Source organism: Lithobates pipiens, unplaced genomic scaffold (assembly GCF_037356315.1).
Source record: "Lithobates pipiens isolate NorthernLeopardFrog02 unplaced genomic scaffold, aLitPip1_a1.2 Scaffold_19, whole genome shotgun sequence".
Taxonomy (NCBI): domain Eukaryota; kingdom Metazoa; phylum Chordata; class Amphibia; order Anura; family Ranidae; genus Lithobates; species Lithobates pipiens.
In genome coordinates, this window is record NW_027507764.1 from 238,740,189 (window position 1) to 238,764,422 (window position 24,234).

General features: G+C 43.7%; 1 protein-coding gene across 1 annotated transcript in view; it reads left to right on the plus strand.

Annotated features, from left to right (window-relative positions):
• Positions 1–24,234, plus strand: part of SLC12A7 (solute carrier family 12 member 7) — a 684,227-nt gene that overhangs the window by 34,983 nt on the left and 625,010 nt on the right. The gene's annotated exons all lie outside the window — the stretch shown is intronic.

Sequence of the window (24,234 nt, forward strand, 5' to 3'; positions counted from 1 at the left end):
TCCAAAGTGAACTGAATGCCCTCAAACAGCGGGTTTCGGCATCGGAGACTGCAATCTCTACAATGGCCACCACCCAAGATGACCATGCGTCCCGTATAACGGCACTTGAACTCGCATCTACGACTCACCTCTCCCGGTTACGGCAACACCAGCTCCGCATAGAAGACAGTGAAAACCGGAGCCGCAGGAATAACATCCGGCTGCAGGGTGTCCCGGAGGCAACCTCGGGTAATGACCTCAAACCCACTGTTGTTGCTATCCTAAACCAGGTCCTGGAGAGGGAAGTTACGTCCCCTATCGAATTGGATAGAGTGCATAGGGTTGGGGGTGTGGGGGGAGACGGCAGGGATCGCCCTCGTGATGTCCTCTGCCGGGTGCACTACTATACCCTGAAGGAAGAGATCTTGCGTAAAGCCTGGCGCCTGGGCCCACTGGACTTTCACGGATCCTCCATACACCTGTACCCAGATCTTTCCCGCAACACGCTGTACATGCGGCGGGTGGTCCGCCCACTACTGGACTTGATTCGCCAAGCAGGTGCAGCGTACACGTGGGGTCACCCCTTTAGCATCAAAGTGACCCGGGAGGATAACCACAAATTTGTCCTATCAGATCCGGACCAGCTTCCTGCCTTCTTCCTCTTTTTGGACCAGGACCCTATCACCGTCCCAAATTGGCTGGATCCTCCAGATGATCGTCAAAGACTACCGGGTCCTCCCCTGCAACGCCGGAGACGCTCACGTCCTAGATTTGTTCCCCCTGGTCCCAGAATACGGAGAGCCACATCACCAGAAGACTAATATGCACTCTCTCTCCTCACTAGGAGGTTACGGGTCTTATCCTTGATACAGGCCAGGTTTGCCTTAACAATGTTCCCTATGCTCTGTTTTTTCCTCCCCTTTGTATGTTTGTTCCCCTCCCATTGACTCCTGATAACTGTTTACTTTGAATGCTGTGGGTGGTTTGGCTGTCTGGATGGGATAGTTGAAGCTTCCATGGCCCTCCGCTGGTACAGTTGTGCTTGCTGGGGCTCTGGAAGGGTGGACATTACCACGGATGTTGTTTGTTGGGTTGTAGTGGACACACTTCTTATGTCTCCTTTAAAACGTTGGACCTGCGGATTGACTTGGCGTGTCTTGAACATGGTCCTCTGGTTTGTTCTGGGGATTCCAAGTTTCTCCTCAGCACCAACCCCTACTTTATCTGTGGCTCGGGATCGGTAGCCCTTGTAGAGGGCAACTAATGTACGTTTACACTGTTATCAGAGCTAGGCTATGACAACAATCTTGGATAAAGCTGCTATGAATGTGGTACTTGGTGTGTTCAACCTCCTTGGCACCACATGGGAATATCTGAGCCCTTGTGTTGCCCCTAGCCAGTTCATACCTTGTTGTTCACTCCTGTTGTTTTTTCTTGTTTTTGTTTATATTCCTATAATGTTTATGTAGCCCGAGGGTACCATGGTATTAGCTATACATTCTATTTTTTTTTTTTTCTTTTTAGTGCCTACGACCTTGAGCATTAGACGCCATGGTCATTGGGTATGTTACGCTTATGTTATATGTGCCTGCTAAGTTGTCGGGATCACAACTCAGCTATTCTAACCTAGTTCTCTCCCCCTCCATAGGATCGGCACAATCCGTGCCTATTACGTGATATTTCACGAAGTGTTACGTTTTCACGGACACTCTAGGATTCTTCTAGAGCCGCCTTACCCCAGAGGCTCTTTCTGACCTACCTCTCTTACATCTCTCCCCCCTCCTGTCTCCCTCCCCGTGTGTCTTTGGACATCTCTCCCTTTGCTCCACTACCCTTCCTATTGTTGTCTTAATTATTTTTTATTTATTTTTTTCTGTTTTGTTGTCACTCTATCATGGCCCACACGGTGACGTCTCAACCCAGGCTACAGTTTTGTTCATACAATGCGAATGGCCTTAATATTGCCGCTAAAAGAGGACAAATCCTCTATCAGATGCACAAACGCCTAGTTAATGTGCTTCTGCTACAGGAGACACATTTTCACTCTGCCTCCACTCCTTCCTGTTCCAGCAGATACTTCAACAGATGGTTCCATAGTACTAACCCGACTCAGAAAACCAAGGGAGTGTCTATTGCTTTTCATAAGACGCTCCCTATAGAAGTGCTTGATCATTTGTCTGACCCCCAGGGAAGGTATGTTTTCGTGAAATTCATGTTATGGGGCACCAAATTTACGGTAGCTAATATTTACCTCCCAAATGTCAACCCTGTATCATCTGCGTTGCAGTACTTGAAGATTCTGTCAGGATTCCTGGAGGGTAAGCTTGTCTTGGGTGGGGATTTTAACACACCTCTAGAACCTCTCTTGGATTCCTCCACCTCGCGATCGTGTCTCTCGTTCCCTAAACTGAGGGCACTGAAACGCGCATTCTACGATCTGCGTCTTGTTGACGTTTGGAGGGTACTACACCCCACATCCCGTAACTATACCCACTTCTCTCACGTACATCACACTTATAGTCGCATAGACTACCTAATGTGTGACCACAGCTGCCTAGATTGGTCCCCTGAATGCACCATAGACCCTATGGTTTGGTCTGACCACTCCCCCATTCATATGACCTTTTCAATCCCCTCCACTCCAATTAGGGAGTGGACGTGGCGGTTGAACGATTCGTTACTTACAAACTCGGAGTGTGTGGCGCAGGTTACAAATACCATATCTAACTATTTTGCTGACCACGCCTCTGATACGACATCGCTGCCCTTTCAATGGGAGGCATTAAAAGCAGTCCTACGTGGAACCTTCATCCAACTGGGTACACGCCTAAAGAGGGAACGCTCAGCCGCCATCACGGCTGCAATCCAAACTCTTAGGAACCTAGAAACTGAACATAAACGATCCCCGACAGTGACCACGCTGGCGGACGTTTCCAGGGTGAGATCTCAACTCAGGGAGCTATATGAGACCTCCGCACGCACATATTCGGATAAGATTGCTTTCCACCAATATAAGTTTCAGGATAAATGTGGTAGGTCAATGGCTCGATCCCTGCATCCCAAGGCATCTTCCGCTTTTGTGCCCCATATTAGGGGGGCGCGGGGGGAATTGGTCTCTTCACCCTCTAAGATGGCTGAGGAGTTCAGGAACTTCTATCAGTCTCTGTATAATATCCCTCTGTCTCGACAAGTGGGTACCCCATCTATCGAGCTGGCAGACAAACTATCCTATGTCTCGGAAACCGCGCTCCCCAGATTGGACGGAGACACCGTTGCTGACCTAGAAACCCCTATCACAGAGGACGAAGTTGCCAAAGCCATAGCGGGAACGCCCAGTGGAAAGAGCCCAGGCCCCGACGGCTTCACTCCTAGGTTTTACAAACTTTTCGCCACCCTTCTTACACCCTTTCTCACTAGGATGTTCAACTCCTTGACGGAGGGATCTAAGTTCCCTCCACAAACACTTGAGGCCCACATCTGCCTCATACCAAAGCCTGACAAAGACGCCACTCTTTGTGCAAACTATAGGCCAATATCCTTGATTGGTGTCGATTTAAAAGTCTTTGCCAAAATCCTAGCCAATAGATTGCAACCACTGTTGCCCAGGATAATACACTTAGACCAGGTTGGCTTCGTGAGCGGTCGCGAGGCTAGGGACAATACTCTAAAGACCCTCCTTCTGACTAATTATGCCCGGTCCCATGATATTCCACTATGCCTTTTAACAGTCGATGCGGAGAAGGCATTCGACCGGGTAGACTGGCAGTTCCTCAGATTATCCCTGCAACAAATAGGCTTGGGAACTAATATGGTAGCAAGAATAATGTCCCTATACTCCTCTCCGTATGCTAGGATTAGACTGAATGGTTCATTATCTCCAGCTTTTTCAATCTCCAACGGGACACGTCAGGGGTGCCCATTGTCCCCCCTCCTCTATGTTCTAACTATGGAACACTTGGCCGTTGCTATACGCAACAATCCCTCTATCCATGGCATAATAGTTGGGCCCACTCAATCTAAGCTTGCCCTATTCGCTGATGATCTTCTCCTGTACGTGACTCACCCACGCACATCCATACCCTCAGTATTGAGGGAATTCCAAAAATTCGGTGCTGTTAGCAATTTCAAAGTTAATTATAGTAAATCAGAAATCCTTAATATATCCATGCCTAAGTCGGATATACGGAGACTCTCGACTGCTTTCTCCTTCAAAACTGGTTCCTCATCCATTAAGTATCTCGGAATCCAAATACCGGCGGACGCGTCCCAGCTCTTTGCTCTGAATTTTGCCCCCCTACTTCTTAGGGCCCAGGCAGACCTAAGTACATATACGTTAAAACGTCTCTCTTGGCTGGGTAGAGTGCATGCCTTGAAAATGGACGTTCTTCCTCGTTTCCTGTATCTGTTTCAAACCGTTCCTATCCACATACCCAATTCGTACTTCAAGAAACTACGCCGGCTGTTCTCCAAATTTATTTGGAATGCTGCCCGCCCCAGAATACGGTATGAAACGCTGTCTCGTCCAAGGGATCGGGGGGGGGGGGGGGCGGAGCCCCGGACGCCTCCCTGTATCATAAAGCAGCAGTGCTCACGCGCATTCTAGATTGGTTCCATCACTCTTCCACCAAGCTTTGGGTTCAATTAGAAAGTTATATGAACCCAATAGACCTCTCCGCCCTCCCATGGACCTTGCCCACGGTCCGGGGGGGGTCGGGCCCTCTCAACGACCTTACTCGTCACACAATCCAGATTTGGGACCGTATGCTGACCAAGAGGGGCTTATCAAAATATATGGGGCCAATGACTCCCTTCTTTGGGACCCCGGCCTTTCCTCCAGCTACGGGTGTATCTAAATTTGGACCATGGCAAAGAGAAGACCATAGGAGACTTGCCCAAGTTCTTCGGGCAGATCCCACTTTAAGGACAGATACCCCTACCAATCTGACATCCGGACATCCCATGCAGTGGATGCAGAGACAACAAACCACCTCCTACATCCGGACTTTCCCCTCTATTCCAGATATCCTTGCTGAACCGACAGGGTTTGAGGGACTGCTCTTGCAGGCAGAACCCCCAACGCATGTGGTGTCTCAACTTTACTCCCTCTTGCTCAATATCTCCTCCCCTGACCTCCCTCCATTTACGGCGGCCTGGGAGACAGAACTACGACACCCTATCTCTCCTATCGACTGGCAGAAATGCTTTATCCTGACGCACAAACTATCCCTCGCCACTAAGACCCAGGAAAAGGGATTTAAACTGGTAACGAGATGGTACAGATGCCCATCGACGATAAACCATTTCAACCCGGGAGTACCGGATACCTGCTGGCGGTGTCTTAGCTCCCGGGGAACCATGCTACACATATGGTGGGAATGCCCTCCGGTACAAAAGTATTGGCAACAGATATTCAAACTTTACTGTAAGCTGATGGCGACCTCTATACACCCCTCACCTGAGGTGGCTCTCTTATCTATACTCCCTGGTACATTCAAATCCATCAAAAAAGATATTTTACGACACTTCCTGGCGGCGGCCAGGGTAGTGATCCCCCGTCACTGGAGATCGACGATCATGCCTTCCCTTGGGGACTGGGCTATGGAGGTGGACCGCATAAGGGACCTGGAACGTCTGTTGGCAGAGGAATGTGGTAAAAATGAACAGTTTGCTCTCACCTGGACATCATGGTCCATGTTCCGATATTCCTCTGAGTTTATCTCCTGGGCTGAACATGGCCTGGAGGGCGTCGCCCTGGGTCCATGATGGAGTGATTCTCGTCCCCTATCTCTATGCCCCCTCTTATATGTCCCTGATTCTTTTTCCTTTTTTTTCTATATATATTTCCATACACCCTTAGGAATACATCTAGCTAATGTACCATGGCTCCAACTTATCTAGTGTTCCTGAACTGGTGTAAGAACCCTACGGAATATCTGTGCCACAGATTTTTATATAATTTTGTCTGGAGTTCTGCGCAGGGGTCAGCTTTGATTCCCCCTGGCAGTGCTGAAGACGAAAGGTTCTTTGGCTTATACGCTGTATTCATTTTACTCTGTATGTTGGTATGTGTATATGTGTATGTATATGTTTGTATGTGTGTATGTATGTGTATATGTATATATATGTGTGTGTGTGTGTGTGTGTGTGTGTGTGTGTGTGTATGTGTATATATATATATATATATATATATATATATATATATATATATATATATATATATATATATATATATATATATATATATATATATATATATATATATATATATATGTATATGTATGTATATGTTATCCTCCTTTTTTTTTTTTTTTCTATCTCTCTCTCTCTTCTCCTTCTCCCCCTTCTCCCCCAAACATGGATTAATAGCATCAACGGTTTCCTAGTAGGCTTTATTTACATGCTTTCAATCCATATATATATATACCATAGACATGTTTTTGTACAGGCACATGCGAAGCATACTGTTGATGTATCTTGTTACTGATTGTGTTGTTTGACCTTCTCTTTCTCAACCTTTTTTCTGAATAAAATAAGATTGAATTAAAAAAAAAAAATAAAAAAAAAATGTTCCTTTTGATGTTTTTGCTAAATGTTTCCCAGGCTTATTTCCCCACATGTACCTTTCTTTCGCTATGCTCTTAAATAATTTTCTAGTTTCCTGCTCCATCATGTCGCTTAGTTGGGCTTTTTTTATGATAATCTGTGTATCTGTGTCAAAATGTATTTTATGGTTTTGCGCTAACTCCTGTAATTCCTTTATTACGTATTTCATTTTTATCTTTCTTTTTCCCCGGCTCCAATGGAGATCAATTTCCCCCAGATGTAGGCCTTATGGGCCTCTCAGATTATTGCTTTTGACACCTCTGGAGTATCATTTAAACAAAAGTATTGTTCGATCTTGGTCTTTATTATTCTTCCTACTTCATCATCTATGAGATCTTCGTTCAGTCTCCAAAGCCCTTTTCTCCGCTCCATATCTTTAAATCTTTTTATATCTTTAAATCTTTTTTTTACTGTTACAGGAGCATGGTCAGAGACAGAGGTTATTTCAATCGCTGCCTCCGTAACATGCTCCAGTATTTCATGGTCTACAAAAATATAGTCCAATCTCGCATATGTGTCGTGTATAGAGAGGTAACATTTCCAGAAATTTTGAAGCTTGGAAAAAACTTTTTTTTTTTTTTCCTTTTTTGGAAATGAAATTGAAAAAAAAATGCTACATTAGCACTTTGTCTTTTTAAGATTGAAAGTTATTCTGTTACGAGAACATTGAGAAAAACTATGTGCATTGTCATAATTGTTGTCCTCTTCAATTCGATTCATGAAGGATTTTTTAATATCTACAGGACACTTGTTACATGCAAGAATGTGTTTTGTCATCCTGGTAGCATTTGGAAATGCATACATTTGCAAATCACATTTTTCTTTTCAGAAGAACTGAACCATTTTTCTGAGGGGAGTAGGAAATAATAACAAGAAAAAATGACTACTTTGCAAGAAGACCCTAATCTATGGTTGTGTGTGGGGGTGGGGGAATAACCAGATTACTGGTAATTAAATTATTATTTACACAAAAGTTTATAAAGATAAACTAATGTAGCTAAATGATTCAGTTTTCTGGATTCAGAATCAAATAAATGTAAACTCTTACCTTTTTTAATTAAGTATATACTTTCAGGTCGTTTTTCTTGCTCTGTATTTTCTTCCAATGCTTTTGATGCCTAGTGAAGAGGACAGAACAAATCACACACCCACTAATGTGCAAAAGCAAAACTGAAACCTTTTTCTTGTTACAATACCAGCACAGCACCTCCTAAAGGAAGAAATGCATACTGTTCTTGCATTGGAGGGTTCAGTTTGTTACTTAGAACTTGCTTGTCCTCACTCAGAAATTAGAATATTATGATATCATACTTTTTTTCTTAGAAATGATTTGGAAAATATTTGAACACCCTGTCTTAAAATATATTTTATTCATCATGTTCATCTTTCAATTTTTCCAATTTTTGGAAAAAAAACAAAAAAACCTTCAGAAAAAAAAAAATGGAAAAAAACTGTTTTGTTTCCAAATTTTTCTGGGCCTTCACATCTCTAGTCGTGCACCATAGAGTGAAAAGTATAGTCCTTTTTCTTTGGGTGTATTATTCTCCAAACATCGAGTAATTGTTGACTGTGCTTTTTTTAAATCAATTTTAATTGTTTATTCTCTCAGCACGGTGCACGAGACGTATTATCGAGATCATGGGAGTCAGCATAATACCAAGATGGGATCACCCGCGAGTATAATTTAGTGTTTGAAAATTGAAAAGATGATTTTTCCTCTATGGGAGGGACTTTTAGATAGGGTGAGTCGCCAATGAAATATTGAACGCGTATTAAAAAGTATATATTTTAATGGAAATATAAAAAAATAAATAAAAAATGAGCACATACATAATGAAAACACAATCCTATACAAGAATATTTATAGGAAGCTGGAGAATACACCATACATAATAATTTGTACAACCAATAAAAATCACACTTGTTCCGCAGCAAACGTCATACAAGTTATAGGTGCTCCAGCATCCAAGTTAAAAATATAATGCGGGAATTAACCCCTCTCTGGTCTCCAGCTCCACCGGACAGTTCAACACGCCCTCCAGATACAGCAAATTCCAACATGGGTGAATTCCCCCACAAAGGGCATCCCAATGTAGCCGTATGAGCATAAATCCTCTTTAGCCAGAGGGGATGCCAACTATTGGGAGGATCTATTGATGTTTGTGAAGCAGACCGCAGTTGCCACTTGTCCACACAGATGTATCAAAATACTAGATGTGGCCAGGCACACTGCCCTGCTGTGTGCCCCCGATGTGGACGGTGAGGGTTAGACCTCGATCTGCCTTACGCCACGGGTTCACAGCTGAGGGGGGGGGGCAGCCAGACTAAAATCAGGAGGTCATCTTCAGCTCAGTGCAGGGAGCGAGACCTGGTTCCCCCGTGCATGCTCTAGCTGTGGACATGCGTCATTACTAGACTCCTCTCTCTGGCCCTCACCATACCATACTTCCAAAGTAGATAAGTTACTCTTTCTAGGGAAGGCAACGTGTCATGAGCATCATGGTTACGTCATAAGCAAAAAGGCTGATGACATTTTTTTGTTATCGATCATAAAACCCTGTAATGCTTGCAGCTAACAGTTCCATTAGGAGATTAAACATGAGTGGAGATAGTGGGCACCCCTGCCTAGTTCCATTTGACATCCCAAAGGGTTTAGACAGCATCCCCGATGTATACACTCTCGCTGATGGCGAGGTATACAGGGCCAATATAGCAGAGAGCAAGTGGCCAGTGAATCCAAATTTTTCCAAAGCGTGGGTCAGATATAGCCAATGCACCCTGTCGAACTCCTTCTCCGCATCCAAAGCTAGAAGCAGAGAAGGTGTCCGATTTTCCCCATAGCGATATGAATTATATTGAGCAGGCGTCTTGTGGTGTCTGATGACTGTCTACCATTTGTAAATCCTGACTGGTCAGGGTCAATCAGGGTAGATAAAATATCAACTCTCAAGGCTGTCATTTTGGCATAGATTTTTAGATCATTGTTCAATAATGATATAGGCCTAAAATTTTGAGGCACATCCGGTGTCTTCCCAGGCTAAAGTAACGAGGCTATCAGCGCTTCTAACATTTCACTCAGAAAGGAAGCAGAGGCAGCTGCACCCTCAAACAGACCTAGCATTGTATTGAAGTTCTTGTAGTAGTCTTCTATGAGACCATCTGGGCCAGGGGATTTGTTTCTTGGGAGAGTTTTTATGGCCTATAATAGTTCTGTCAGGGAGAAGGGAGAATTTAGCTCTTGGAGTTCTGCTGAAGAGAGTTTGGTCAAGTTGATACGCGATAGGAAATCTATTATGTCTTTCTGGGAAGGCTGTGCTATTGAGTCCTCTTGGTTTAAATTTATAAAGGGAGCTATAATAGTCACTAAAAGCATCTACTATGCCCTGAGGGTCATATACTGTTTGTTTACTCTTAGGGTGAATGAAGTGTGCCATTTTGGTTCTAAAGTGTTGTCCTTGTATTTTCCAAGCTAATGCATTCCCTGCTTTGTCATTAGTGGCGTAGAAAGACCTTTTCATCTTCTTTTCTTTTTGTTCATAAATTTGGAGTAAAACTAGTCTAAGGTCATGTCTCTGGGTAGTAAGTTTAGTGCTGTTGGTGGGAGTAGGGTTCTTCTTATTTTGTTCTTCCAAAGTGCTAATCTCTGTCATTAAAGTAGTAATCTTCTGCTTCTTAATCCCTAACTGGATAAATATACCTCCTTATATAAGCTTTGTGAGCATTCCATAATAAAGATGCATTATCCATGGAAGAGGAATTGATCTGGAAATACTCGGACTAGCGGTCTTCTATGATTTTCTTGGTGGTTGGGTTTTGAATAACCTGAGAATTGGCTCTCCATACATAGGTGGTGGTGTTAGGGTATAAGTACCTTAGTGTGAGAAGGATGGGTGCCTGGCCCGACCAAGCTATTGTTTCAATTTTGGCTTGGGCTACTTTTTGGAGCAACCACTGGTCTGTTAAAAACAGATCAATCCTTGTATACATACTGTGTCTGTGGGGGAAAAAAAAAAAATATATATAGTAGTCCCTTTCATTAGCATGTGTACAACGCCAGACGCCATACAGGTCATATGAACGTAAAAAGTTTGCTAGAGATGGAGTCCTGTTAGAAGGTGCTGAAGTGGAGTCCAGTAGTGGGTTAGGAACAATATTAAAGTCCCCACATATTATAAGGGATCCTTGCTGTAATTTCTTCACTTTCATAGTTAGTAAGGTTGAATAAAGACACCAGTCCATCCAGTTCAACCTGAGTGAGTGTCTACAATTGTCCCTATCCCTGTACATTGCACACTCACATCCGTCTCTACCCTCAAGGAGCCCACTATCCTAGGTCCCAATTCCTATACTAGGGCCAATTTTGGACAGAAGCCAATTAACCTACCTGCATGTCTTTGGATTGTGGGAGGAAACCGGAGCACCCGGAGGAAACCCACGCAGGCACAGGGAGAACAAGCAAACTCCAGGCAGGTAGTGTCATGGTTGGGATTTGAACCAGCGACCCTTCTTACTGCTAGGTGAGAGTGCTAACCACTACACCACTGTGCATAAGTCCATTGAGAAAGTTAATTTGAGATTTGTTAGGAATGTAGACATTCACTAATGTATAGCGGCATTGTTAATGTCACATACGATAATCTTCCTAGTGAGTCTGCGTGGTCGGAGATTAAATGGAAGGAAATTGTGTCTTTAATCGCAGTTAGCACTCTGTTTTTTAGCTTTCATATTACAGGAGAAGTAATGTCGGAAGGATTTGTGAGTTCATTTAGGTGGGGCCAAACAGTGGAAAGGTGTCTCTTGCACACACAGCTTAACTGGGTGATTCAGGCAGTGAGCATTTATAGAAAGTATTTTATTTTAGTATTTATGTGGTGCTTAAGAGGCTTGTGGTGCTTTGTGTCAAAAAGTGTGTGTACTTACAGTTAGGGCCAGTATCAAACAGGCTGATGAGGCAAAGTGTCTGTTGTTTCCGATTGGTGAAGTTTGTAGATGTGCCATTGTCTTGTTTGACAGATTAATTGTGGTTGAAGAGTCCCGAATATAGTAGCAGGAACAGTTTCTGAAAGGTAACTGGTAAACAAGAAAAAAAAAATAGCATAAACTGGCACTTAAAAAGGAGGGTCAGATAACCCAGGTGCAGAGCATTTCTGCTCATATTTTTTTGGGAGCAACTCCGAAAGGCAGGACCCTTAGCTAGGACGGATACCATAAGACATCATAATGAAGAATTACAGGTCAGGAACCTGTTTTCACTCTGGGGTGATCCTACCAGGGTTACCTGCTGTAGATGTAGACTGATCCTCTGGAATAATCTTTCATTTCTGGAGGAAATCCCCAGTTGGGGATGTGATCACATGGGTTGTACCAACTTTAGTTACCAGCAGTTTTGTTGGGTATCCCCACCTATAATCAACATTTATTTCTTAATGCTTTAGTAACATTGTTCATATTGTTGCGGAGTTGAAGAGTGAATTGCGACAGGTCCGCATAAAATTGCAGTGCAGAGTAATCAGTGTTACGGTGCTCCCCTTTGCGTGTAATTAACATGAGGCGTTCTTTAGTTTGGTAGAAGTGCATTCGTAATAGCATATCCCTAGGTGCATTTTCTGGAATGAATGATGGCTTTGGGAGATGGTGAATCCTGTCTATAGAGAGCTCAATAGCAGGGAGGTCAGGCATGAGAGTAGCAAGCATTGCAGTGGTATAGGAATGCAGATCAGAAGATTGTACTGTTTCTGCAATGCCTGTTACTTTGACATTATTTCTTCTAGACCTGTCCTCTAAATCTGCTAATTTTGCCTTCAGCCATGTTTGTTCTTCCGCTGTTGCATCATGTGCGTCGACCAAATCGTTAATGGTAGTGGCGTATTCCCCAATCCTGGTTTCAATATGATCCACTCTATCTCCTATTGCAGTAATATCATGTCAGCATGAATAGTGCTTTTTAATGAAATAAGCATGTCTTTGAGTGTTGTGTCCAAAACTGCCTGGTGCAGCGTGGGGAATGAGACTATGGAGTCAGGGAGTTCTATAGTGTCCTCCTTGTGAGTCTGTATTATACCTTACCTCACAATGTTGTACTTCTGGGTCATCCACTCTGAAGCGGGCTTTAGCTGGGCTTCTGGTGAGGGGTGAGAAGGTCTGAGATGTCTCCCGAGAGTTGGAAGGGCGCCTGGGCTGCCACCTCTGAGCTTGATACCCTTACATCTTCAGCCAAATTGGGGAATCTGTTAGGGTGCTCAAACCCAGGGCTGGCCTTCCTTTTCTGTGAGCCCCTATCACTCCCTCTAATCGTATTAACCCATCTTCCTACCTGATAATCCTGACTTACCCCTTCACCCTCCCCATTAACCCCACTAGCCACCTCCTTTCAAGGTTGTCAGTTCTGCCCAGTGTTGCAATTTTCTCCTCCAGATCTCTACTGCGAGCTTCCAGAAGGACAACCTGCTCACGTCTGTCACAGCGGTATCCATTCTGGAGATGAGGCTCCATTGTTGTATACATGTGGCACACTGTGCACTGCACAAAACCTTCAATCTTGCGAACCCCCATTTTCCCAGTTACAATAATAATATTTCTGACAGGAACAAGTTTGATGACTCCTGTTATAATCTCCTGTTTTCAACTCTGGTTTATAACTCACCACTTAGTCCAGTTCCACTTGGTCCGAGTTCCAGCAATGAAAAAAGGTGGCAAGCAATCACCAGCAGTCAAAAGCAAAACTGGTTTTCATTCTCCGTTCAAATTTCCAACTCTCCAGCTTCCAACCAGCAAATCTGGCAAATTCAGAAAGTTTTATATAGAAAGTTATATAGGACCTTAAGCACCTGTGACCAATTAACCACTGCACTTAATTAGTAGTCTGAAGGAAAAAAAGAAAAAAGACTGTTTAACCACTTAAGGACCAGGCCGTTTTTTGCAATACGGCACTGCGTCGCACCTCTGCGGGTTTTATTTTTTGTGCTATAAACAAAAAGATCAACAATTTTGAAAAAAATATATATTTTTTACTTTTTGCTATAATAAATATCTAAGTAAAAAAACTAATTTCTTCATCATTTTAGACCAATATGTATTCTTCTACATAATTTTGGTTAAAAAAATCGCAGTAAGCGTACATTAATTGGTTTGCGCAAAAGTTATTGTGTCTACAAAACGGGGAATAGATTTACGCCATTTTTTTTTATTTTTATTTTATTTATTTTTTACTAGAAATGGCAGTGATCAGGTGTTCAAAAGCTGCAAGGAAAGACCTTCAAATAGAACCTAAAAATGCAAACACAGCAATCATCAGCAGTCAAAAGCAAAACTGGTTTTCACTATACACTCAGTTCCCACTCTTCAGCTTCCAACCAGCAAATCTGGCTATTTATCATCAATTATCAATTATATTTTCATCCTAATTTGGACACATTTTATTATGGACTGTTTTTTATGATTATGTACTTTCATTCACTGGATGTTTAATTGTTCTATTTTTAAGTTTATTTAAAAAAAAAAATTAATTCACTCATGTACTGTTTGTTCAGAGCCACTATTTACCTGGTTGTTTTTTCCTCATTTATGTGTTTATTTTGATGGTGGACATCTTGAAGGTTTTGAATTTTTTTTGCACATATAATTTTTTTCTAAAATACATTGTTTAACCTCTTGCCGACCGCCCCACGCAGATATACTGCGGCAGAATGGCATGGCTGGGCAAAACCCTGTACGAGTACGTCATCCCCTTTAAAAGCAGCTAGCCCGCACAGGTGCGCCCACTGCACGTGGGGAACCGACGTACATGGCCGGTGGGCGTGAGAGCACGAGAACACACAAATCCCTGTTTTCTCAGGGAAGAGGAGACCTATCGTTTGTTCATACTAAGTAGGAACAACGATTGGTGTTCGCCCCCAGTCAGTCCTTTTCCCCAATCAGTTAGAACACATACAGGGAACACACATTTAACCCCTTGATCACCCCCTAGTGTTAACCCCTTCCCTACCAGTGACATTTACACAGCAATCAGTGCATTTTTATAGCACTGATTGCTGTATAAATGTCAATGGTCACAAAAATATGTCAAATGTGTCCGATCTGTCTGCCGCAATGTCGCAGTACCGCTAAAAATCAGTTTGACGCTATTACTAGTAAAAATAAAAACAAATAAAAATGCTATACATCTTTCCCATAGTTTGCCAGACGCTATAACTTTTGCGCGGACCAATTAATATAAGCTTATTGCGATTTTTTTTTTTTTTTAATTTATATTTTTTTTTCCCCAAAAATATGTAGAAGAATATATATTAGCCTAAACTGATGAAGAAATGTGTTTTTTTTTTAATATTTTTTTTAAACATTCTTGGGGCTCTTTTATTATAGCAAAAAGTAAAAAATATTGTTTTTTTTTCAAAATTTATGCTGTTTTTTTTTGGTTTATAGCGCAAAAAATTAAAAGGTGATCAAATACCATCAGAAGAAAGATCTATTTGTGAGAAAAAAAGGACGCAAATTTTGTCATTGCATGACCGCGCAATTGCCAGTTAAAGCGACGCAGTGCCAAATTGTAAAAAGTGCTCTGGTCAGGAAGGGGATAAAATCATCCGGGGCTGAACTGCTTAAACATTATTTAACAATTGTTTATGGTGTAAATTGTATATACACCATATAGTGAGTTTTTTTTTTTTTTTTTTTTTTTTTTTTACGGTAATCACATATTCATTTTGAATAGCTTTGATAGAACACACTAAGGGTAATATCATCCTGTGGATAGATATTTGCACAATACTATTAGGCATAAGTTATAGTAGCGCCTTACCTCACGTATTTTAAATACACTTTTTTGAGTGGGATTCAAAGAGGTGGCAGCTGCATAATTGGTAGTAGGTGTAAGGGTGGCGCCATTTATACTTAAACACATATAAACCACATAACGTGTTACTGTTAAGAAATGATTTGATTAACTGTATAATAAATAATTGAATAGTATAATCATCCCCTGTAACCCCTTAGTTCAGAGCTTGACAAATTTGCTTTGAATCTAGGAGCCAGTTAAAGTTAGGAGCCAGTTTTTCTTACAGTGGTATGGATTGTCAGCTCCCAGGGTAAGGCCAGTAATTTTCACCCCCTAATCCTAACTCACTACAGAGCACCCAGTCAATAACTCCAATGTAACGCTGTTACATCAGGGATATGGGCTGACCAGAAAGAGTAAGGCTAGCAACAGATGGAACTGGTTGGCTCTGGCAGGTGCCACTGGTTGGCTTAGGCAGGTGGCACTGGCAGGTGGCACTAGTTTGGGACTGACAGATGGTACTGATTGCCACTGGCAAGCAGGAGGAACTGACAGATGGCACTGGCAGGTGGCATTGGTTGGCGCTGGCAGGTGGCACTGATTGGCAGGTGGTACTGATTGGCAGATGACACTATTGGCACTGGCAGGTGACACTGGTTGGCACTAGCAGGCATGGGCACTGGTTTGGAACTGGCAGGTGGCACTGGTTTGGGACTGACAGATGGTACTGGTTGCCACTGGCAGGTGGCACTGGTTTGGGACTGACAGATGGTACTGGTTGCCACTGGCAGGTGGCACTGGTTGACACGTGGAACTGACAGATGGCACTGGCAGGTGGCATTGGTTGGCGCTGGCAGGTGGCACTGATTGGCGGTGGTACTGGTTGGCACTGGCAGGTGGCGCTGGCACATGGCACTGATTGGCAGGTGGCACTGATAGATGGCACTGGCAGGCATTGGCAGGTGGCACTATTGGCACTGGCAACTGGCAGGTGGCACTGGTGATGGCAGGTGGCACTGGTTGGTGCCACAGGTTGGCACTGGCAGGGGGCACTGATTGGCGGTGGCACTGGTTGGCACTGGCAGGTTGCACTGATTGGTGGCGATGGCAGGTGTCACTGGTTGGCACTGGCAGGTGGCACTGTTGGCGTTGGCACTAGCAGGTGGCACTGATTGGTGGGGCACTGTTTGGCAGTAGCAGGTGGCACTGATTGGCAGTGGCACTTGGCTTTGATTTGTGGTGGCACTGGTTGTCAGTGGCGGGTGGCACTGATTGGCGGTGGCTCTGGTTGTCACTGGCAGGGGGCACTGGTAGGTGGCACTGATTGGTAGTGGCACTGGGTGGCAGATGGCACTGATTGGCACTGGCAGGTAGCACTGGTTGGCGGTGGCACTGGCGGGTGGCACTGGTTGGTTATGGCAGTTGGCACTAGCGGTGGCACTGGTTGGTGGTGGCACTGGTTGTCACTGGCAGGTGGCACTGGCAGGTGGCACTGGTTGGCACTAGCAGGTGGCACTGGCGGGGCACTGGTTGGCACTAGCAGGTGGCACTGATTGTCAGTGGCACTTGGCACTGATTGGCGGTGGCGCGTGGCACTGGTTGGCAGTGGCGGGTGGCACTGATTGGCGGTGGCACTTGTCACTGGCAGGTTGCACTGGTAGGTGGCACTGATTGGCAGTGGCACTGGTTGGTGGTGGCAGGTGGCACTGACAGGCACTGGTTGGTGGCACTGGTTGGCAGTGGCAGATGGCACTGATTGGCACTGGCAGGTTTCACACTGAGCACTCAGTAACTAACAGAGGAGTTGTCAGAATTGAGCGTAATGTCGTGGGTGGGTGGGACCCGGCCAGGGTGTGAAACTGACAAGTAACTGAGAGAGGAGGATCTTTCAGATTTGAGCTTGATGTCGGGGGTGGACCCGGCCAGGGTGGACGGGACCCAGCAGCTATTAAACACCAGCCAATGATTGGGCTGCTTAAGAAAAGGGGCAGGGCCACATACATGTAGTGGCCCGCCCAGATCCCATTGGCTGGTGTTTGATAGCTGCTGGGTCCCGCCCACCCCCAACATCAAGCTCAAATCTGACAGATCCTCCTCTCTCCTCTCTAAGTTACTTTTCAGTTTCACACACTCAGTGGCTCTGGCAAGCATCAAGTGCCGCGCTGTTAATGCACTGCATGTCTGGGGCATTGGTAGTTATAGTGAGTGGACTGGTGGCAGCCTAGGTGCCAGGGTGCGATTTATGGTCGCCATGGCGAATTGGCGCCTGGGGTTTATCGAGCCCTGCCTTAGTTAACAACCTCAGTACTTCTGTGTACCTTGCAGTACCTACAGGTATTGACCTGATACTTGTACAAGCCAACCAGTGACAAGCATGTATTTTTCACACCCTTTGTTACATAACACCTTGGAGATGGCATCAACTTAAATATGGGTGCTCTGTTACTAGAGAAATGGCACCCTTTCTTAAGAACCTCATGCAACTCTTTATCTGAAAACACAATAAGTACATCTCTTTGTTTCTATAATCTTTTAAAATTCTACAGAGAAGGTGGTAACAAATGTCAATCCTCCATCTTCTGCCAAAGTTGCCTTCTCCTGCAACAGGTCCTTGATCTGTTGTAATACTTTTTGCGCAAATTAATGTACACGTAAGTTGCCTCTGAATGATTTCAGACTATTTTTCAAGGAGACATCCATACAATGATTTCTCTTGGTCCCAATACATTTTCCAATGGGAATCAACTTGATGTGTGTGAGGAGTTAATGCCTTCAAGGTAGAATTACCTAAAAATGGTTTGCAGACTGTAGATAAAGACAAACTTGCAATCTTTTATTAATTATTACAGGCATTTACATCATTGACAATATATGCAGCACTGACATCTTCTATAAGAGTGACATCTAAAGAATCAATCATAGCTGCATTCCACTCATTATCATGAAAATAGCGTAAGAGTTCAAGCATTGCTTGCAAAACCCTCCACATTTAGCAGCAATTCCCTGCTATATTTTCAGTAACATGCAGTTCCCAGTCCAAAGCTCAACCTCTGCAGGTAGAAGACTTTGTTGAACAAAAATAAATTGTGGGCAAGGAGGAATTTAACTGACATTACAAGTAAACCTTACAGCTCCTGAGAGCATCCACTATACCTACAAAGGTGGATTCTCAAAACTACTAATGGTGCATAATATAAAAAATGGAAGTGACCCAAACAGTATTTTCTTGACAAGTTTCTGAATATGTGAAAATACTTCCATTGTGGCCCTGATATAGCCTGGTAACCGTAACACCATCAATTGTGAGTACAACAACTTCCCATCAGCTCCAAGAAAGTCTCAATCCCTGTTTCGCAGCCCCTCAAAAGGGCCCCCCATCTTGTGGGCCTTGAGCAAGTTGGGAAAAATCAGGATGATAGGTGACTGCAGCCTCAAATATTTCCGTTTTTTATTAAGAATGCTCATAGATTCCCTTGTAGAGAATAAATAAAAGCGGGTACGTTGAAAAACCTGGAGCTGGATCCCTTTTCTGAATACAAAAAAAAGCATTATCCTCACAGACCTGGGCACCAAGAATTACCAAGCAGCCTCCTATATCTGCATTCCTTTTCACCAAATTTTTGTTTTCTTTCAATGTCCTTATTCCTGGATCCATAACATCCTGAAACCTCTCAGCTGCAGGGCTGCTAGCCTGCACTGGGTGGAAATACGTTTCCTCTTTATCATCCTCAGTAGTTGCGTACATATCCCCCCGCAAAATGATTTTTTCAGCTGTTTCAAGGTAGCATGGCTCCTAAGCTAGACTGGGTAAAAATACTTCTTAGGGCGCTTTGGCGCTGATGCGGTTGCAGTTTTCCCGCACTGCCGGGGCAGCACAGTTTACCTGTGGGATGCGCTTTGCCATAGACATATGTTGCATCCAGCGTAAAAACCGCACCACACCAGTGTAAAAGCGCCTCTATACTTACATTTGCCAACCTCAATAATCACAAATCCCCATCAAGATTCTTGTTGCAGATGTTCCAGTAAGGCTGTCCTTTCCTGAAAATCAAATACAACCTACTGACTCCACTACATCCTGTTTACATTTATTTACAGAGCCTTCTTCCTCTGCAACCTGTGAAAGACGCTAATAGAGTAATACATTGTGGACTAATCTTTTAACAACTAACAGTCTAGAAAAAAACTGTCAAAATGATGTGTGAGAAGGATAACCCCCTTGCAAACAAGGATAGTCTCTTTAGTACTTTCTTGCGCTGTGAATGGCACTTCATTACTGTCTCTTTTCCTGACTCTCCTGAGGTGTCTATTTCCTCTGCTTTGGACTGGACCTTGTTTTGAAGTCTAAGTTTCTTAAATTTGTAATAGCATAATAGGGATTTTTATATAGTTCTCATAAATTTATTTTGGGATTGTATATACTGCATGCTTGTATTAGCTGCCTATAGACAGTACTGATTTTGTTAATTCATTTGATTAGTTCAGTGTGGAATAGTTAATTAGTGATGTATTCTCTGCTATTCCCTGTGATTTGCAAAATGCTGTGGTCAGTTTAACCACTTGCTTACTGGGCACTTAAAGAGGAAGTAAACCCTGATGAGTTTACTTCCTCTTTCATTCCCTGCAAAGCATAATGGACTACTATGCATCGCATAGTAGCCCATTATGTGTCACTTACCTGACACAGGAGCCAGCGAAGTCGCCGCTGTCCCCTGTAGTCCGCCGCATCCATCTTGTTGGTGGGGTCTCGCAGCTCCGCCGCTGTCATTCGGCGAAGCCACAATGACGTCACTCCCGCGCATGCGCACGGGAGCTGACACGCGCGGCAGCTCCGTCGCTGAGAATGCAGCGCTCAGTGCACCTGCGCGCCGCTGTCTACGGCGCATGCGCCGTAGACAGCGGTGCCCGTTTTCGGGCAAATATCTCCTAAACCATATAGGTTTAGGAGATATTGCTTGGACCTACAGGTAAGACTTAATCTAGGCTTACCTGTAGGTCAAAGTGGTTTGTAAGGGTTTACAACCACTTTAAACACCCTTCCTGCCCAGACCAATTTTCAGCTTTCGGTGCTCTCACACTTTGACAATTACTCAGTCATGTAACACTGTACCCAAATTAATTTTGTGTCCTTTTTTTTTTTTTTTTCCACAAATAGAGCTTTCTTTTGGTGGTATTTGACCACCTCTGAGTTTTTTTTTTTTTTTTTGCGCTATAAATTAAAAAAGACAGAAAATTTGGGAAAAAAACGCATTTTTCTTAGTTTATGTGATAAAATTTTGCAAATTATTTTTTTTTTTTTCATAAATTTTGGCCACAATTTATACTGCTACATATCTTTGGTAAAAATAACCCAAATTAGTGGATATTATTTAGTCTTTGTGAAAGTTAGAGAGTCCACAAGTTGTGGTGCGAATCATAAAAAATTGATCACACCTGATGTACTGGTGGCCTATCTCATTTCTTGCGACCAGAACAAGCCAGGAAAGTACAAATACCCCCCAAATGACCCCTTTTTTTTAAAGTAGACATTCCAAGGTATTTACTAAGATGCATGGTGAGGTTTTTGATGTTGTCGTCTTTTTCCCACAATTCTTTGCAAAATTAAGATTTTTTTTTTTCTCACAAAATTTTCAATTTAATAGGTTATTTCTCTCACATGGCATGTGTATACCACAAATAACACCCCCAAATACGTTCTTCTACTCCTTCTGAGTATTACGATACCAAATGTGTGAGACTTTTACACAGCCTGGCCACATACAGAGGCCCAATATTGAAAAAGCACCATCAGGCGTTCTAGGAGCATAAATTACACATCTCATTTCTCAACCACCTATTACACTTTTGAAGGCCCTGGAGCACCAGGACAATGGAAATGCCCACAAAGTGACCCCATTTTGGAAAGCTAACACCCCAACGTATAATCTATGAGGCATAATGAGTCTTTTGAATGGTTAATTTTTTACCAGAAGTTTTGGGAAAATTTGGAAAAAAAATGAAAATGCATTTTTTTTTTTTTACGCAAAGTTGTCCATTTTATAAGATATATTTCCAACACATAGCATGTACATAGCAAAAATGACACCCCAAAATACGTTCTGCTACTCCTCCTGAGTATGGCAATACCAAATGTGTGAGACTTTTACACAGCTTGGCCACATACAGAGGCCACATACAGAGGCCCAACATGCAAGGAACACCATCAGGTGTTCCAGGGACACATAGCATGCACATACCAAGAATTACACCCCAAAATACATTCTGCTGAGAAAAGAGTAAACAAAAGATTGCCTGTGGTTTTAGCAGCGCAGTTGTCCACAGGATGATGGCACTGGTCCAGGCAGCAGGCAGGGACTTGGTCAGCAAAAGTGAACACAATTTTCCAGGCAACAGGCAGGTATACTGTCCATAGTCAATATAGGCAGCAGGCAGGGATACTGTTCATATACAGTCCAAGGTCAGTGCAGGCAGAGATTGTCAGCAGTGCCAAAATATTGGTCCTGGTAGTAGGCAGGAACATGGTCCATCAATGTGGTGTGGTCAGTTCATGCGATAGGCAGAGGCATGATGGTACAAAGCAAGAGAGAGCGCACACCAGCCCTAGTGCATTAACGTTTACTAAATCTAATAAGAAAGTAAAAAGCCAAGTATCACACTCACAGATTGCCGGATTTGTTGTAGCATTGAAATCAGAAGCCTCCACGGCTGCCTCATCTCCCGATTTCCTGCTTCCTGTAGCGGCTTACAGCGGGGATAACCAGGCTTTCAATTCGCCTGCTTGCTAGGAGTACACCATCCCTCTCTCCGCGTCTCACATGCACGGACCAGCCGGCTGTGAATGACGTCACTCGCGGCCAGGGGGCGGATCTCTCGGCGTGTGTGTTGACTAGGCTGTGCATCAGACTGTTTCCGTGACTACATGTTTCGGAGGCGTGGCCTCCTTCAGGTAACGCCCTGATGTCTGTCTGTGATATAAGTATGCTAGCACCCTCCTCACCCTCCTCGCTAGTGCCAATCACAGGGAGCTTTTAATCGGGGGGAGGGAACATGCCCAGAAGCACATCTATCAAACAGAAGGGACAATATGGAAACAACAACAAACACATAATTACAATTACTACTTTAAAAATGGAACTTTACATTTTAATATATGTATATGCCATACTAGAGGCATGATGGTATAGGTCCTGCAGGCAGAAGTAGGACCTCGTTCAGGACAGAATGGGGATAGGGGTAGAGGCTTCTCCCACCCAAATCTCTTTTGAAGTCTCCAGACCCTAATCTAAGAATGAGAAAACAAATTAAATTGTCTTCTTCATCCAGAAAAACAATTCTGGAGCCCCTCACATATGTGAGACCCCTGTTATGAATCCCACTAGTCCACTGAGAGGGTACAAGATCAGTCCAAGAGGCATGGTCAAACAGTCCAGGGTCAGTTCCAGATCAGGCAGAGGTATGTACAGAATTGGTAGGCAGAAGCGTGGTCGAATAACAGTCCAGGGTCAGTTCCAGATCAGGCAGAGGCATAAACAGAATCAGTAGGCAGAAGCGTGGTCGAATAACAAGCCAGGGTCAGTTACAGAGCAAGCAGAGGCATAAGGGGTGTGAAGGTAAATGGCAGGAAGTGAGGGTTATGGTTACCATACTTACCATAATAATTCAAGTATAGTAACGGCGGAAACTGTCACCTATGCAGAGGCCTGGTTGGGAAGGGCATTGGGCACAATGATAAGTGGTGTCTCTTCTCAATCCTCGTTTGCTGCACACCCGACATTTTTTTCTGATGTCTTCGGCCTGTTGGTCTGGGAGGGATTTTACCAGGAAAGTGGCGTTCAGAGAGTCTGCTAATTACATCGGATTGAATGTTTTCTGGTGGGCCGTTGGGGTATATAAGGGCAGTGACGATTTCCTCCTGGTAGCCAAGGAAGGGTATGGGTCTTTCTGTGGATTTTCGATAGATTACATACGTGTTGTATATGGCCAAATTAAAGAAATAAATCGAATTTTTTTTATACCACTTGTATGTTCTTCTTGTGGCAAGGTAGGGTTCGAGCATCTGGTCGTTCAAGTCGACACCCCCATGAACATGTTGTACTCATGGATACAAGTTGGTTTTTGTATTGGGCCATTCCTCCTGGTGATCTCAACGAATGTATTGCTGTGGATCGAAGAAAGCATTTACACATCCCTTCTGTCCCTCCACTTCACAGCCAAAATTTCCTCGTCCCGTAAACTCGCCGATTCGCCTTTTCTTAACTTTTTACTGACGAGGCTTTGAGGAAAGCCCTTCCGGTTCATCCTTACGGTGCCACATGCTGGAGTTTTCTTTCTATGGAGGTTGCGGAACGGGGTAAACTTGTGTAAGGATTATCCACATAGAGATGGTAGCCTTTCTCCAGGAGTGGGTTTATGAGTTCCCAAACAACTTTCCCACTCGATCCGATGTATTCGGGGCAATTAGGGGGATGTAGCTGGGTGTCCTTCCCTTCGTATACCATGAAGGAATATGTATACCCTGTGGCTCGGTCACATAATTTATACATTTTCACCCCATAGCAGGCCCTTTTGGAGGGAATAAATTGTTTTAGGCCCAGCCTGCCAGAAAATTTGATCAGGGATTCATCCACACATATGTGTTGGTCTGGGGTAAACAACTGGGGGAAGATCTCAGAAAAATAATAAATTTATTAGCGGCCGAATTTTGTAAAATGTATCAAAATTTGGGTCATTTCGGGGAAGGCACTGGGTATTGTCGTTAAAGTGTAGGAATCTCATTATCGTGAGATATCTGGTCCGGGGCATTATTGAGGAAAAGATGGGCATGTGATAGATGGGGCGGGATGATCAATATGCAAGTATTTCATTTTTATTGTTTACTC